Source organism: Mercenaria mercenaria, unplaced genomic scaffold, assembly GCF_021730395.1.
Source record: "Mercenaria mercenaria strain notata unplaced genomic scaffold, MADL_Memer_1 contig_1286, whole genome shotgun sequence".
Taxonomy (NCBI): domain Eukaryota; kingdom Metazoa; phylum Mollusca; class Bivalvia; order Venerida; family Veneridae; genus Mercenaria; species Mercenaria mercenaria.
In genome coordinates, this window is record NW_026459266.1 from 12,799 (window position 1) to 28,436 (window position 15,638).

General features: G+C 35.3%; 2 long non-coding RNA genes across 2 annotated transcripts; one reads left to right on the forward strand and one right to left on the reverse strand.

Annotated features, from left to right (window-relative positions):
• The first annotated feature begins 340 nt into the window (after positions 1-340).
• On the forward strand, positions 341-4,265 carry LOC128551591 (uncharacterized). Its single transcript, XR_008368842.1, has 3 exons — positions 341-672; positions 1,492-1,588; positions 2,105-4,265. It is a non-coding gene; the product is annotated as an uncharacterized LOC128551591 (long non-coding RNA).
• Positions 4,266-9,309: 5,044 nt separating this feature from the next.
• Positions 9,310-15,239, reverse strand: LOC123544022 (uncharacterized). Its single transcript, XR_008368841.1, has 3 exons — positions 14,858-15,239; positions 13,567-13,656; positions 9,310-10,080 (listed from the first exon to the last, which is right to left on the reverse strand). It is a non-coding gene; the product is annotated as an uncharacterized LOC123544022 (long non-coding RNA).
• Positions 15,240-15,638: the final 399 nt, after the last annotated feature.

The window sequence follows — 15,638 nt, forward strand, 5'->3', positions numbered from 1 at the left end:
GCAGCAGCATATTGTGACAGTACTATTGATTCTGCAAGATACTGTAGCAGTAATATTGATGTTAAAAATATTGTTGCAGTATATTTGATGTTGCAGTACTATTGGTGTTTCAGTATATTTTTGATGTGCTTTTGATGTTTCAGCACTGTGGATATTGCTGCATACAGTAATAAAACTATTAACGCTGCAGGAGACTGTTGCAGTATTATTGATGTTAATGCTGCAGCATACAGTTGCAGTACTATTGCTGTTGCAGCATATTGTTTTTGTACTATTGATGTTGCAGCATGTTGCAGTGCTATCACCATATGTGACGCACCATAACATTTTGGGTCCAAATTCGGCGTTACGTCATTTGAGAAAACATCGATTAAAGTTACGTCACAAAAAAAATGGTGGACGTTACCACGTGTTCGCGGCAATTAATGCATTTCTTGTTTTCAAATATACTCTACCTTGCCACATGAAAAAAAATGAAGTGACATTTATAAACCTTTCCGTGTTTTGCAATTCCGTTTCTTTAAAAAATTTAAATGATTGATAATTTATCGCCCTTTGAATCGACACGCCATTTGTAAACATCGAAGGTCGCGGAGAAAATGAAACTACCAGAAACAATTATTTGATGATTTATTTCGATTGTATAAAGAATGACAGTTAGCGAATCTCAAGGTAAGTAAGTATTTAAGCGATATGTAGTGTTAAAAATATTATTTGAGTTCATACCGACAGTTTTGTCCGATATCTTTTCCGAAAATAGCCCGGATTTGACACTAATGACAGATTCGAGGTAGATTTAGCGCAGTTCACATTTTATTTACAAGTGTTAATATATTGTAGACTATATTTTATTTACTAAAATTTGCCATGAATTAAACTTTTTTGTAAATCGGTTTTGACTCTTATTCAGTAGAATCTGTATGCAAGACAATTACAAGAAGTATTCAGTAGAATCAGTATGCAAGACAATTATATGAAGACCTTGTGACTCTGGTGCCAGACAAAATTAAAACAGCCAGTCATAATGTTTAGTTACATATTAAAGTTAAAGCCATCATTTATAAATACAGCCATGCCATGAAAGTGACTGAATAGATATAGTTGAAACACATTTATTGTCAGCTTCAACCATTAATTTCTTACATGTATGTCAAATCAGTCCATACATAAAACTTCTACAAGGCATAGATATTGTTTTTACTTGGAAAGAGACAGTTTTTTTCCAAAGCTTTTCATGTTAAATTTGCATACTGTTCACTTGGCCATTATTTCTGGATTCCTCACCATTTTGTACCGTTCTTGGCAAGTGACTAAAAACCACTTAGTAAAATAAATAAACTTTAGATACATTTTGTTTTGAAAGCCTTGCCAGAAATTTAAACCTATTACTCTTTTTATAGAAGTCTTTGTGCTAAATATGTACTGAGCTAACTGCCCAGGGCATTTTTATCTTACATTTCAGCCTTTTTGAGTATTTTTTTCATTTTACAGATCAACCACTGAGGATTGTTTGGCTTGATGCAATGACCTTAAACAGTGAAATAATTTTCCAGGAAGGTCTATACACAATAAGCTGGATTTTATAGGGGTTTGTAAATTTCTTCATACATTTTTACAGTTACTATACTGCTATTCTAAGAAAGATAAAGACATTAAAGTAGCATAATGTAAACATAAATGATCTATTTCATTCATATATTTTAAGAGAAATGATTTTGATTATAGACCAATTCAACAAATGTGTAATATCTTAAGAAGTGACTAAGTAATGACATACAATAATTGAATATACCATGTATGTATTTTTTCATATTTTCAAAATTATTTTTACAGTATTTGTGTTTACATTAAGCTTGATTGCATGAATTGTATGTCTAGTCTGTAGGAATCTTAGCTAGTTTATGTATTCTTGAAAAAAAAACTTTTTCTGCATGAATACTGTAAGATTCTTGGATGAGTTTATACTTATCAATCTGCTTTCATTCAGCTTTTAACAAAAATACTCTCTTAAGCTTAAAAAGATGCTTTACAGTCTTATATTCTGTAACCTTATACTAATCTTATTAAAATGAAGTTCTAATGTTGATGAATTTTTCTTTTGCAGTGATGAAAGAACTATCAATATGTAAATGGGAATGAAACAGAAGGAATTAATATGTTCTACTGATCATCCAGCTGAAATCATGCCTGTGGAATAGAATGCATGTCACAGATACTGATATGAGCAAATAACTCCATATTGCGCAAATAAGGTCATGTTTCCTGCCCTCATGACCTGAAAAAGTTAAAAATTCTAGTTCAAATTACAAATGTGTTTCAAGAAAAAGTAAAACTTAGTCAACTGTGAGAAATATTGGGTAAAAGTAGTGTTTTGATGTCATGGCAGCTGTGAAGTTGTTTGAGAAGCACTATCCTAATTGTTCTAACAATACAGAATTTAACTTATAAATTTTCCAAAACTGCATGCATGAAATACTAAGACATGTCTGTTGAATGAATCCTAGTTGTTTCAAAACTACAACATGTGTGACATTAAAGCACAACCTTTGGAGGAAACTTTTTTACAATTAAAACTGCCTTGTCTTGCCAGTGTGAGTGTAGGAAGGGTTTTTCCAGAAATGGCAGAAAACTACCAATATAGCAGAAAATATTTGTTACTGGCTAAATATAATATATTTTATTTCAAGAATTAATCATGTTAATCCATGGTTATAATTCTGTTAAAAGATATTTTTACATGACATGACCTTTGCAGAAATAGCTAATTTTTTTGCAAAACATTGTAAGTTGCCATGGTAACACAAATTTGACTTAAATTTAGATTTGTTTGATTATGTAAACAGCATGTGTCTTGTTTATATTCTGCTAATCAGACTATGTTCTGCAAGAAAATATCTTTTATGTGTAACCATCAACAATACATGTTATAACACAAATCTGCCATAAAATGGCAGAGCTGTAATGCAAGTAGGTATATCAGGAAAATATGTAGTTCTCAAAGACAAGTTATATTACATAAAATGGTGTTTGTTTTTTTTATAAATGATCATAATTGACTATTTGTGGTGTAAAACAAATGTATACTGAACAGATGCTAAATGAATGTTCTGATTATTTCTGGAAAATTTACAAAAAACTTCTATTTTAAGAAAATAGTGCACTGTTGCCATGGTAACATTAATTTAACTTTTAAATTATTTTGGATATCATCATATGTAAACAACATCTTTCTTGTTTATATGTTATATATGTTAAGCTGTATTATGTTAGTGAATATATTTTCATATGTAATAATTGCATCAACAAAGCACTATGTTATTACACAAGCCTGCCTTAAAATGGCAATAGTTGTAACTGAGAGAGGTGTATCTGAAAATTATGTATTTCTCAAACCATATTACATTAATTTTCATGGAATGATGTCTACTCTCTTACTTTTAAATAAGAAAACAGACAGCTTTTGATGTACATATATGGAAAAACACTTCCAATATTCAACTTATTACAAAGAAATTGCCAAAAATGTTAGTATTTTTGTAAAAAAAATACCACATTGTTGCCATGGTAATGTTAGTATTTTTGTAAGAAAATACCACATCGTTGCCATGGTAATGATTCACTGATCAGTATATCCAAGTCTTTTGAACTTTTAGCAAACTCACAGTTGATAATAACAGTCTAATAATTATATCTTCTTGCCTGATTTTCTTTCTTACTGTTTAATAGATAAGGTGTCTATAATAATAAGATTAATGTCGTAGTTTTTGGGATGTTGTCTAATTTGTATCTTGTTCAAAAGAATGCCATAAAACAGTTGTCTGTAAACTGTTTGCACACTAGAAAAAGTTAATTGTGTATTTATTTCACATTCTATGTAATTTATTGCTAGATTCATCAAGAAACTGTTAAAAAAGAGGTTAAACAACAGTGTTGCTATAGAAACGATTTTTAGAACATAAATATTTTTATACTACATGAAAGAAAGAGACAAAAAGAAATATATTCCATTAATTGCATGTTGCTTTTGTTATTTTATCATGTATTTTATTTTGATATTATTTAAATATGGTGTCATTATTAAGATATACTGCCTCAATTTTGATATAGTTAGCCAAAAACATGGTGTCCGAAAAGTGGTAATATCTCCATGACAACGACTGACTTTTGTTGTCAAATTGACGATTTTTACTCAGAACGGGTCAGTCTGTCAGATTAGCCCAAAACCCCATTTTTGACCAAAATTGCATTTGGACCCAAAATCTCATGCTCTGCCACATATTGTGACAGTACTATTGATGCTGCCGTATACTGCTGCAGTATTATAAGTGTTAATGCTTCAGCATACAGTTGAAGTATTATTGATGTTGCAGCATATTGTTGCTGTACAATTGATGCTGCAGTATTCTGTTGCAGTAGTAATTTTGCTGCATCATACTGTTGCAGAATTATTGATGCGGCAGTATACTTATGCAGAACTATTGATGCTGCACCATATTGTTACAATAATATTGATGATGCCGTATCTTGTGGCAGTACTATTGATGTTGTATCATATTGTTGCAGTACTTTTGATGTTGAAGTATACTGTTGCAGTAGTAATGGAGCTGCAGCATATTGTTTTTGTACTATTGTTGCTGCAGTATATTGTTGTAGTATTTTCGATACTGCAGCATATTTTTGAAGTATTTTTAATGCTGCAGTATATTTTGGCAGTACTGTTGATGCTGCACCATATTGTTACAGTACTATTGATACTGCAATACACTGTAGCTGTACTATTGATTCTGCATCGATGTTTCAGTATAATGTTGACGTGTTGCAGCACATTGATGTTACAGCATACAGTTGCAGTACTATTGATACTGTATAATACTGTTGCAGTGCAATTGATGCTTCAGCATATTATTTCAGTAGTATTGATGCTGCAGTATACTGTTGCAGTACTATTTGTGCTGCCGTATACAATTGCAGTACTATTGATGCTGCAGAATATTGTTTCAGTACTATTGATGTTACCGTATTTTGTTTCAGTACTATTGATGCTGCTGTATAATGCTGCAGAACTATTGATTTTGCAGCGAACTGTTTCAATACTATTGATTTTACAGCATATTGCTGCTGTACTATCTATGTTGCTAGTCGGTTGATTCTGGAGCCTACAGCTAGAGTATTATTGATGTTGTAGGATATTGTTTCATTACTAGTGATGCTGCAGTATATTGTTGCAGTACTATATTGGTGCTGCAGCATATTGTTACAGTACTTTGTATTCTGCAGTATACTGTAGCAATACTATTGATGCTATACCACATTGTTGCAGTTCTTTTGATGTTGCAGTACTATTGGTGCGGCAGTATATTGTTGCAGTACTATTGATGCTGCAGTATACTCTTGCAATACCTTTGGTGCTGCAGCATATTCGTTTAGTATTATTGATGCTGCAGTAAACTTTGGCAGTAGTATTGATGCTGCAACATATTCTTACGGTATTATGGCAGTACTATTGATTCTGCACCAAATTGTTGCAGTACTTTTGATGTTGCAGTATACTTTTGCAGTACTATTGGTTTTGCAGCATATTGTTTCTGTACTATTGATGCTGTAGTAAATTGTTGCAGTGTACTGATGCTGCAATATATTGTTGCAGTACTATTGATGTTTCAGAATATTGTTGACGTATTATAGATGTTGCAGCACCGTTTATATTGCAGCATACAGCTGCGGAACTATTGACGCTGCAGTATACTGTTGTAATACTGCTGATGTTGATGCTGCTGCATACAGTTGCGAACTATTGATGTTGCAGCAAATTGTTGCTGTACTATTGTTCTGCAGTATACTGTTGCAGTATTATTGATGCTGCATTATACTTTTGCAGCTTTGTTGATGCTGCACCAGATTGTTACAGTTCTATTGATGCTGCAGTATACTATAGCAGTAATATTGATACTGCACCACATTGTTGCAGTACTTCTGATGTTGCAGTACTATTGGTGCTGCATATTGTTTCAGTACTATTGATGCTGCAGTATATTGTTGCAGTACTATTTATCTTTCAGTATATTGTTGACGTATTATTGATGTTGCAGCACTGTTGATGTTGCAGCATACAGTTGCAGTACTATTGATGCTGCAGTAGACTGTTGCAGTACTGTTGATAGTGGTGCTGTAGCATACAGTTGCAGTACTATTGATGTTGCAGCATACTGTTGTAGTACTATTGATGCTGCAGCATATTGTTTCAGTAAGATTGATGCTGCTGTATACTGTTGCAGTTCTATTGATGCTGCAGCTTACTGTTGCAGTACTATTGATATTGCAGTATATTGTTGCAGTACTTCAGAGGAAAACAGTGCCAGCTTAATAACCCATGTAATGAATCAAATCAGACTTCACCTACAGTAATTGTTGTATTAGTATCTAAGTCTATATTGCATACGTTAGCTTGTATCAGTACCAAGGATCCTTGGATTGCATACAATTAGCATGTATAAGTACCAAGGCTTTGACGTCATACAATAATCATGTATCAGTACCTAGGCTTGGATTGCATACAATAAGCATGTACCAGTGCCTAGGCTGGGATTGCATACAGTAAGCGTTTACCAGAACAAAAGCTTGGATTGTATACAGAGAGCATGTATTAGTACCAAGTCTTGGATTGCATGCAGTAAACATGCATCAGTTTTAAGATTTGGGTTGCATAAAGCAAGCAAGTATTAGTATCAAGGCTTGGATTGCATATAGTAAGCATGTATCAGTACCAAGGTTTCAATTGCATACAATAAGCATGCATCAGTTTCAAGACTTCGGTTGCATGCAGTTAGCATGTATAGGTACCAAGACTTGGATTGCATTTTGTGAGCATGTATCAGTACGAAGGCTTTGATTGCATTCAGTGAGCATGTATCAATACCAAGACTTGGATTGCATCTAGTGAGCATGTATCAGTACGAAGGCTTTGATTACATTCAGTGAGCATGTATCAGTACCAAGACTTGGATTGCATCTAGTGAGCATGTATCAGTACGAAGGCTTTGATTACATTCAGTGAGCATGTATCAGTACCAAGACTTGGATTGCATCTAGTGAGCATGTATCAGTACGAAGGCTTTGATTACATTCAGTGAGCATGTATCAATACCAAGACTTGGATTACATTCAATGAGCATGTATCAATACCAAGACTTGGATTGCATCTAGTGAGCATGTATCAGTACGAAGGCATTGATTACATTCAGTGAGCATGTATCAGTACCAAGACTTGGATTGCATCTAGTGAGCATATATCAGTACGAATGCTTTGATTACATTCAGTGAGCATGTATCAATACCAAGACTTGGATTACATTCAATGAGCATGTATCAGTAATAAGACTTGGATTGCATATAGTGAGCATGTATCAATACCAAGACTTGGATTACATTTAGTGAGCATGTATCAATACCAAGACGTGGATTCCATTCAGTGAGCATGTATCAATACCAAGACTTAGATTGCATTCAGTGAGCAAGTATCAATACCAAGACTTGGATTGCATTCAGTGAGCATGTATCAATACCAAAACAGAGAAAAGTGGAAACTTCACAGGTCGCTCAACACGAAAAAAACGAAAATGTTGCAGAATCGGTTTGATTGAGCCTGTTCATGGACGGTAGTGGAAATGCAGGCTACCGTCCACGCCCTCTAGCCCCGGGTTGAGCAGAACTCAACATTTAAACATGCTAAAAGTACAAAAAGCAATTTAGAGAGATCCGCAGATGTATTCAAACGGCGGTGAACACGGAACCTTCAATGATACACGTGTTGAGGCGTGTAATTCCATGAAGAGCGGCATTTGGTCCCCAGATAAAGTAAAGGGTTTGCCCCAAACGAGAAAACAATGGGCAGAACTAAACAAACTGGAATTTAGGAAGGGGATCTGAGGTTATTGAACCTGTGTATAACAGGAACTGTCAAAAGACAAAATTAAAAAGCAGGCACCATATCCAAGGGGTGATTATACAATACCCAAGGCTATAAAAGCGGGAGTATTGGAACCACCCAGGCCGAAATGGTCATGTTGAGAAACTAAACAGTACCAATAACACGACATAAAAGTCGTGCTGAACGATATAAGAAGATCGACTTGGATTGCATTCAGAGAGCATGTATCAATACCAAGACTTGGATTACATTCAGTGAGCATGTGTCAATACCAAGACTTGGATTGCATATACTGAGCATGTATCAATACCAAGAAACAGCATATTATTTAAGTCTGGACTTATTATTAAATCTAGACTTCAGGCGTTTTGTGTTTTGAACAGCCTATAAGTAGTATTTCTTATATAATTACACTTATAAAGAGAACAGAAATGTCTCCCCTATCTTCCGTAATAACTAACAAGATTCCGTGGTAAAACTGCTTTCCTATTGCCTATAGTGTCGAGGGCTGACTGGAAACAAAACCAAGTGCTTAGTGTTTACAGTTCGATTTCATGAATCAGTATTGCTCTAAGGATATACCAAGTCGTCCTTTACTTACCGCTTCTCGCATCTGGTAATTTAGATAACTCTGTCGGTCTTAATCACAGGAGTGAGCATCGCTAATGGGGCATCCGTCGTTGCATGTTGTTAGACGTTCAGGAATGACTAAGTTAGACGTTCTGGAATGACTAATCCTTCTGTTTTGAGTTAGACGTTCAGGAATGACTAAGTTAGACGTTCCGGAATGACTAAATCGCCTGTCTAAGTTAGACGTTCTGGAATGACTAACCCGCCTGTCTGAGTTAGACGTTCAGGAATGACTAACCCGCCTGTCTGAATTAGACGTTCTAGGATGACTAACCCACCTGTCTGGGTTAGACGTTCCAAAATGACTAACACGCATGATCTGAATTGACTAACCAGACTGTTTGGGATAGACAGTCTCAAACGAATAACTTCCGGTTCTGGATCAGATATATTCTTGAAAGGCTAATGTCAGGAACTGTGTTAGACATTCCTGAACAGCTAATTTTCAATAGGAGGTATATTTCAATACTTGGTTGACGTATGGGGATTGCTTTAGTTTTGGAATTTTTTTTAATAATTGGGTTAAACATATTACCGAGCTATTTTTTTCCCAAATCACAGCCCTGGGTCGCTTCCCCGACTTGTAACAAATCCATGTTGTGAGTTATCGTTATTCTTTATACTCTGATATCCCAGCACTCAGCCTTTTGGATTCTACCATGCTAGCAATAAATGTTAAACGGGACATGTTCGCTACAGGCACTTAGGCAGGGATGTCGGAAGAAACCAATTTACATCTAATGAATACAGTCTTCTGTGGTATGGTTTATTCAGACTTGGAAAACGTAAGTACAATAAATTTTATCAAGATTTTTATTCCATATTTTTTTATCATGCTTAACTGTAAGCAACGTAAATAAGTAGTGTTACCGATGAGGAGGTATTAGGTTTTTTTTTGGAATTATAATGTCACCTCAGCGCCAAATGTGGGCTCATTGAAGTAAAGAAGCACAAACATGCATACAGTTTTTGCGCCGAGATGACGATTTTTGCCTTAATATATCTAATGGTGGTGGGCGGGTAGCTCAGTGATTTGCACACTGGCCTTCCAATCTCACTATTATTTGGTGCTATAACAAATCTACTTTTTGTACAATAAAGGTTGCACGGAACATTATGGTCAACATGACAGATTTGGTCAATATATTCTTCACCGGTTCACCCACAATATCATTTCATCAAATGGAAAAACATCTATAGTGACCATATACAACATATTCCCTCGCATAAAAAGTGTAAAGCAGTTTCAACATTGTATTACCTTTTACTGCATTTATAATGAAAAACAGTTGTACATGGTTAAATATTACACTGATACTGTCACAAAATTGTTGCTGCATCAGGTTTGTCTTCTTAACATTTTATCCTCATTAAGTCCTCGTTCATTCACAAAGATAAATATCACATTTAGTTTTAACTGGGTGTAATCTGTTCCTCTGAACCACTGGAAATACTAAATGATCACAGATACTTCCATCATCAAACAACTTCTTGTGACTTTGATTTCAAACTTCTTGCCACACCTGTATTATAAAAAGAGGAAAATGGAATGAGTGATGTTAGTTAAGATATATCATATACCATAAACTAGTAAAATCATTCTCAAATGGTGTTGCAAAATTAATGCAAAGGATGAAAACAAGGTAAATTTCAGGTATTGTTCATTTAACAATGTTAACTAAAAAATGTAAACCGGACAGTTACACCAATTAAAAGACTTAAAACAAGAGGGTCATGATGGCCCTATATCGCTCACCTGTTATCATTGCACTTGAGGACAAGAAGGTCCTCGGAAAAAATATCTCAGTCCAAAGGACAGGAACAACAAAGTAAGAAATTTAACCAAACAGAAAACAAAAGTTCTTACAAGGTACAGATATGTCAAAATACACCTAAAAATTGGAAGTATCATCCACGTTGTACCACAGAAAATTGGTCTCGGGTTTTCCCTACGGCCAATAATAAAAAAGTTACTAAAATAAGCTATTTATAGTAACGTAAAAGGGAAGTAATAAAAAAGAAAATTATTGTAAGTGAACAAAAGAAGGATCTGCCAAATAAATCTGTTGACATAAAAGAAATTCCAGATCAGTATCTTCATTAGTTACAGAAATATACCAATTTTAATTTGAAATAAAGGGAGGTAATTTGACATAAAATCAGTCCATAGTTATCTACCCTGATTGGCTCAGTCCAACTAATGACAATAATGAAATTTCAAATAAGTCCTAAGTACTTACTGATATAAATCCATTTTGACTAAAATCAGGGGAGGTAATCAGATATAAAATAACTCTGGAAACTACGACTGGACCTGATTTGTCATGGAATCCAAGATTTATTGTTGTTGAAGATATTTTGGAAGTTTGTATCAAATAAAACCATAAATGAAGTCTCTATATGGCTGCAAAAGCCAAAATAGCCAATTTTGGACCTTTAAGGGGCCATAACTCTGGAACCCATGACGGAATATGGCCAGTTCAAAAAAGAAACCAAAATCTTGTGGTGATACAAGTTGTGTGCAAGTTTGGTTAAAATCAAATCATAAATGAAGTCGCTATTGTGCAGACAAGGTCAAAATAGCTAATTTTGGTCCTTTCAGGGGCCAAAACTCTGGAACCCATTAGGGGATCTGGCCGGTTCAACAATGGAACTGAGATCTTATGGCAACACAAGTTTTGTGCAAGTTTGATTAAATTTAAATCATAAATGAAAAGGTCAAAATAGCTAATTCTGGCCCTTTCAGGGGCCATAACTCTGGAACCCATAATGGAATCTAGCCAGTACAAGAAAGGAACCAAGATCTTATAACGATACAAGTTGTGTGCAAGTTTGGTTAAAATAAAATCATAAATGAAGCTGCTATTGTGCAGACAAGGTCAAAATAGCTAATTCTGGCCCTTTCAGGGGCAATAACTCTGGAACCCATATTGGAATCTGGCCAGTTCAAGAAAGGAACCAAGATCTTATGGTGATACAAGTTGTGTGCCAGTTTGGTAAAAATCAAATCATAAATAAAGCTGCTATTGTGCAGACAAGGTCAAAATAGCTGATTTTGGCAATTTCAGGGGCCATAACTCTGGAACCCATAATGGGATCTGGCCAGTTCAAGAAAAGAACCGAGATCTTATGGTGATACAAGTTGTGTGCAAGTTTGGTTAAAATAAAATCATAAATGAAACCAATATCGTGCAGACAAGAAATTGTTGACGCACGGACGACGGGTGATCACAAAAGCTCACCTTGTCACTATGTGACAGGTGAGCTAAAAAGAGGGCCAAGGTCGCTCTCCTGAGAAACATATCATAACAGTGTAAACATGTTTGACTTAGTGATTTCATGGAAACAAATATTCTGACTAATTTTCATTAGAATTGGACCAAAATGTGGTCTCTCAAGTGTAAACAAGTATTTTCTTCAATTTGACCTAGTGACCTAGTTTTTGAGCCAAGATGACCTACATCCGAATCTGACCTTAATTTCATCAAGGCTATCATTCTGACCAAATTTCATGAAGATCAAATGAAAAATACAGTCTCTATTGCATACACAAGCTGACAATGCATTCATATCACAGCAAAGAAAAGACCTAACCTTAACAAAAGCTGTCGGAGGACAGGAACGCTCGACTACTAGTATTCAACAATCTTGTCAATTGAATATTGAAATCGAAAAAGAGGCAACATTTTGTAAAATTGCAAAACAGGGTTATGGAACCTGTGCAATGCATATCAGCTTATAACAAATGGAAATTTGTGTTAAGTTTCAATCCATGATTCCAACTAGTGGGTACTAAGAGACTAGTTTACATACAACAAGAGCTGTCCGTAAGACAGCCAAGCTCGACTATTCGAAATATTGTCCCAGAAGCAGGAAAATATTACCCAAAAAGGTTAAATATCAAAAGAGTTTTAAGTCCAAAAGGGGGCATAATTTGACCAAAATGAAGGTCAGAGTTATGGGTCTTGCTGCTATCAACTAGTTTTATAACCCCAAAGACACATGTGAAGTTTCAAATCAATATCTGCATTAGTTTTGGAGATAGTAACTTGCATGTAAAACTTTAACCAAAATTTTCTAAGTCTAAAAGGGGGCATAATTTGCTCAAAATACATGTCAAGAGTTATGGGACTTGACCTAGTGAGGTTGGTAATTGATCTAGAAAAAGAAAAAATAAGTTTCAAATCTATATGCCTTTTAGAAATAGCTGTATGTACTTGCACGCAAAACTTCAACCAAAATTTTCTAAGTCCAAAAGGGGGCATAATTTGGCCAAAATGAAGGTCAGAGTTATGGGACTTGCTGCTATCAACTAGTTTTATAACCCCGAAGACACATGTGAAGTTTCAAATCAATATCTGCATTAGTTTTGGAGATAGTAACTTGCATGTAAAACTTTAACCAAAATTTTCTAAGTCCAAAAGGGGGCATAATTTGCTCAAAATACATGTCAGAGTTATGGGACTTGACCCAGAGAGGGTGGTAATTGACCTAGAAAAAGAAAAAAATAAGTTTCAAAGCTATATGCCTTTAATTGATGGCTGTATGTACTTGCATGCAAAAACTTAATCAAGGTGTGACGCCGACGCCAGGGTGAGTAGAATAGCTAGACTATTCTTCGAATAGTCGAGCTAAAAACCCAAGAAACTGCAAAGTTGAAATAGGGGCATAATATTTTGAAAAATACAAAGTAGAGTTATAGAACCTGTGCACTTCATGTCAGATCATCACAGTAAACGCGTGTGAATTTCAATCCATTCCCTTGATGGGTACTGAGATACTGGCTTACGCATGGGTAAGTCCAACAGCTCTACCTATTCTTTGAATAGTCGAGCTAAAAAGATTGACAATTGTGGAATGTAATTTGCCAATAGAAAATTGAGCATTCAGCAAGGCCTTTTACTAGCCAGATAGTTTTAACCCTGAATTCAGATTGACAGCCTGCACTATAATTCATTATATTGTTTTTCACTGAAACATTTAGACTATTGTTTTGATTTGCTCATTACCTGGTACTGATTCTCCAAAGGGTTATCAATGGTTTGTGCACTTTCACGCCACAACAGCATGCTTCTGTTTAAAGACATTACCCCTATAACCTATTGAAATAAAAAATTAATTTACAGGCATTGTTCCATATCATTGCTGCATTTTGTAAATTTAACAAAATTTTCATTGAAAACAGCCAAGTAGTGACCTAAACATCCTTCATTACAGTCATGAAGTTTTCATTTAATTCAGCTAAAATACAGAGAAATAAAATGTTTGAAGTCATTTCTTATCACACTGATAATGTTAACAAACAGATAAATGCTTATTAATTAAGGTTTAGGAGTGTATCTTCAAAACACAGAAATATTTGACAAACGAACATCTTTAAAATTAATCTACCTGACCATTATATGTTCTGCTGTGCTGTCCCATACGATCGATACTTAAAATATTCCCAACAAGAGGGTCATGATGACCCTGTATTGTTCACCTGTTAAATATGCTAAATGCAATATATGTAAGGTCTGTGCCCTGTGGTAGAAGAAGATTTTAAGTTTACTACTACCTGGTACTTTATCTATGTGACCCCAGGGGTCATGATTTGAATAAACTTGTAATTTGAGCACCTGAACTAGTTTTTGACCCCACATGACCCAGGTTTGAACTTGACATAAAGGATCATCAAGATAAACATTCTGATCAACTTTCATGACAATGCTGCGTGGTGTTAGCAGTCTAGCGGTATAGCAGCGTGAAGTTACGTCATCTTGTACTCTTACTGGTTATCGACCTTGGTCAAGATATTATGCCCACAAACATTGTCACCAAGTTTGGTGAAGATCAGATGAAAACTGTTTGACTTAGAGAGTGGACATGCATTTGGACGCCGACCGCCACGGGTGTTCTTGTCATAACTCAAGAGTGCCTGGGGCGATTTTGCTTTTTATCAAACTTGGCCTAGATATTATGCCCACAAACATTATCTGCAAGTTTATTGAAGATCGGATGAAAACTGTTGGACTTAGAGAGCGGACAAGGCTAAATTTGCAGTTTTTCGAGTAATTCAAGGGCCAAAAACCAAGAGTGCCTGGGGCAAACTTGCTGGTTATCGATCTTGGCCAAGATAATATGCCCACAAACATTGTCACCAAGTCTGGTGAAGATCGGATGAAAACTGTTTGACTTAGAGAGTGGACATGCATTTGGAAGCAGACCGCCACGGGTGTTCACATAATACGCCCCGCTCTTCCAGAGACGGGCGTATAAAAAGCTGAAAACATAACACAAATTATATCAGGCCCTATTTACCATAGAATAGTTTATGCTGCCAAGCCATCAGTCTTTGCAAGAGCACCTGTGACCGTACAAAAAGTTTAGTCTTCATACACTGGCTGTAACATCTTGTCCTGAAAACACAAGCCAACAAATGACATTAAAAATAGATGTACAACAACAGTAATAAACAAGAGCTGTTAGTGGACAGCGCGCTCAACTATTTTCAGTGCTTGATAGTATAATATAAGCTATGAGTAAAACTATAACATTACAATAAGCATATTCTAAGTCGAAAAAGGGCCATAATTCAGTCAAAATGCTTGATAGAGTTGCCTCCTCCTTTTTACAGACTGGGGTCATAATGGTAAACAAGTATGCAAAATATCAAAGCAATATCTCAATGGACTTTGAAAATATTTTGGGTGGTGCGCAAACTTAAACATTTATTCTAAGTCGAAAAGTGGCCATAATTCAGTCATAATGCTTGATAGAGTTGCCTCCTCCTTTTTACAGATTGGGGTCATGATGGTTAACAAGTATGCAAAATATCAAAGCAATATCTAAATGGACTTTGAAAATATTTGGGGTGGTACGCAAACTTTAACATTTATTCTAAGTCAAAAAAGGGGCCATAATTCAGTCAAAATGCTTGATAGAGTTGCTTCCTCCTTTTTACAGACTGGGGTCATGGTGGTTAACAAGTATGCAAAATATCAAAGCAGGCCTCGACCTTAGCGGTGGACCGTTGGACCGACGCAACCCAAAAAAAAAAAAAACAAAATTACCTGGATTGACTGGAATTTACCCGCGAATC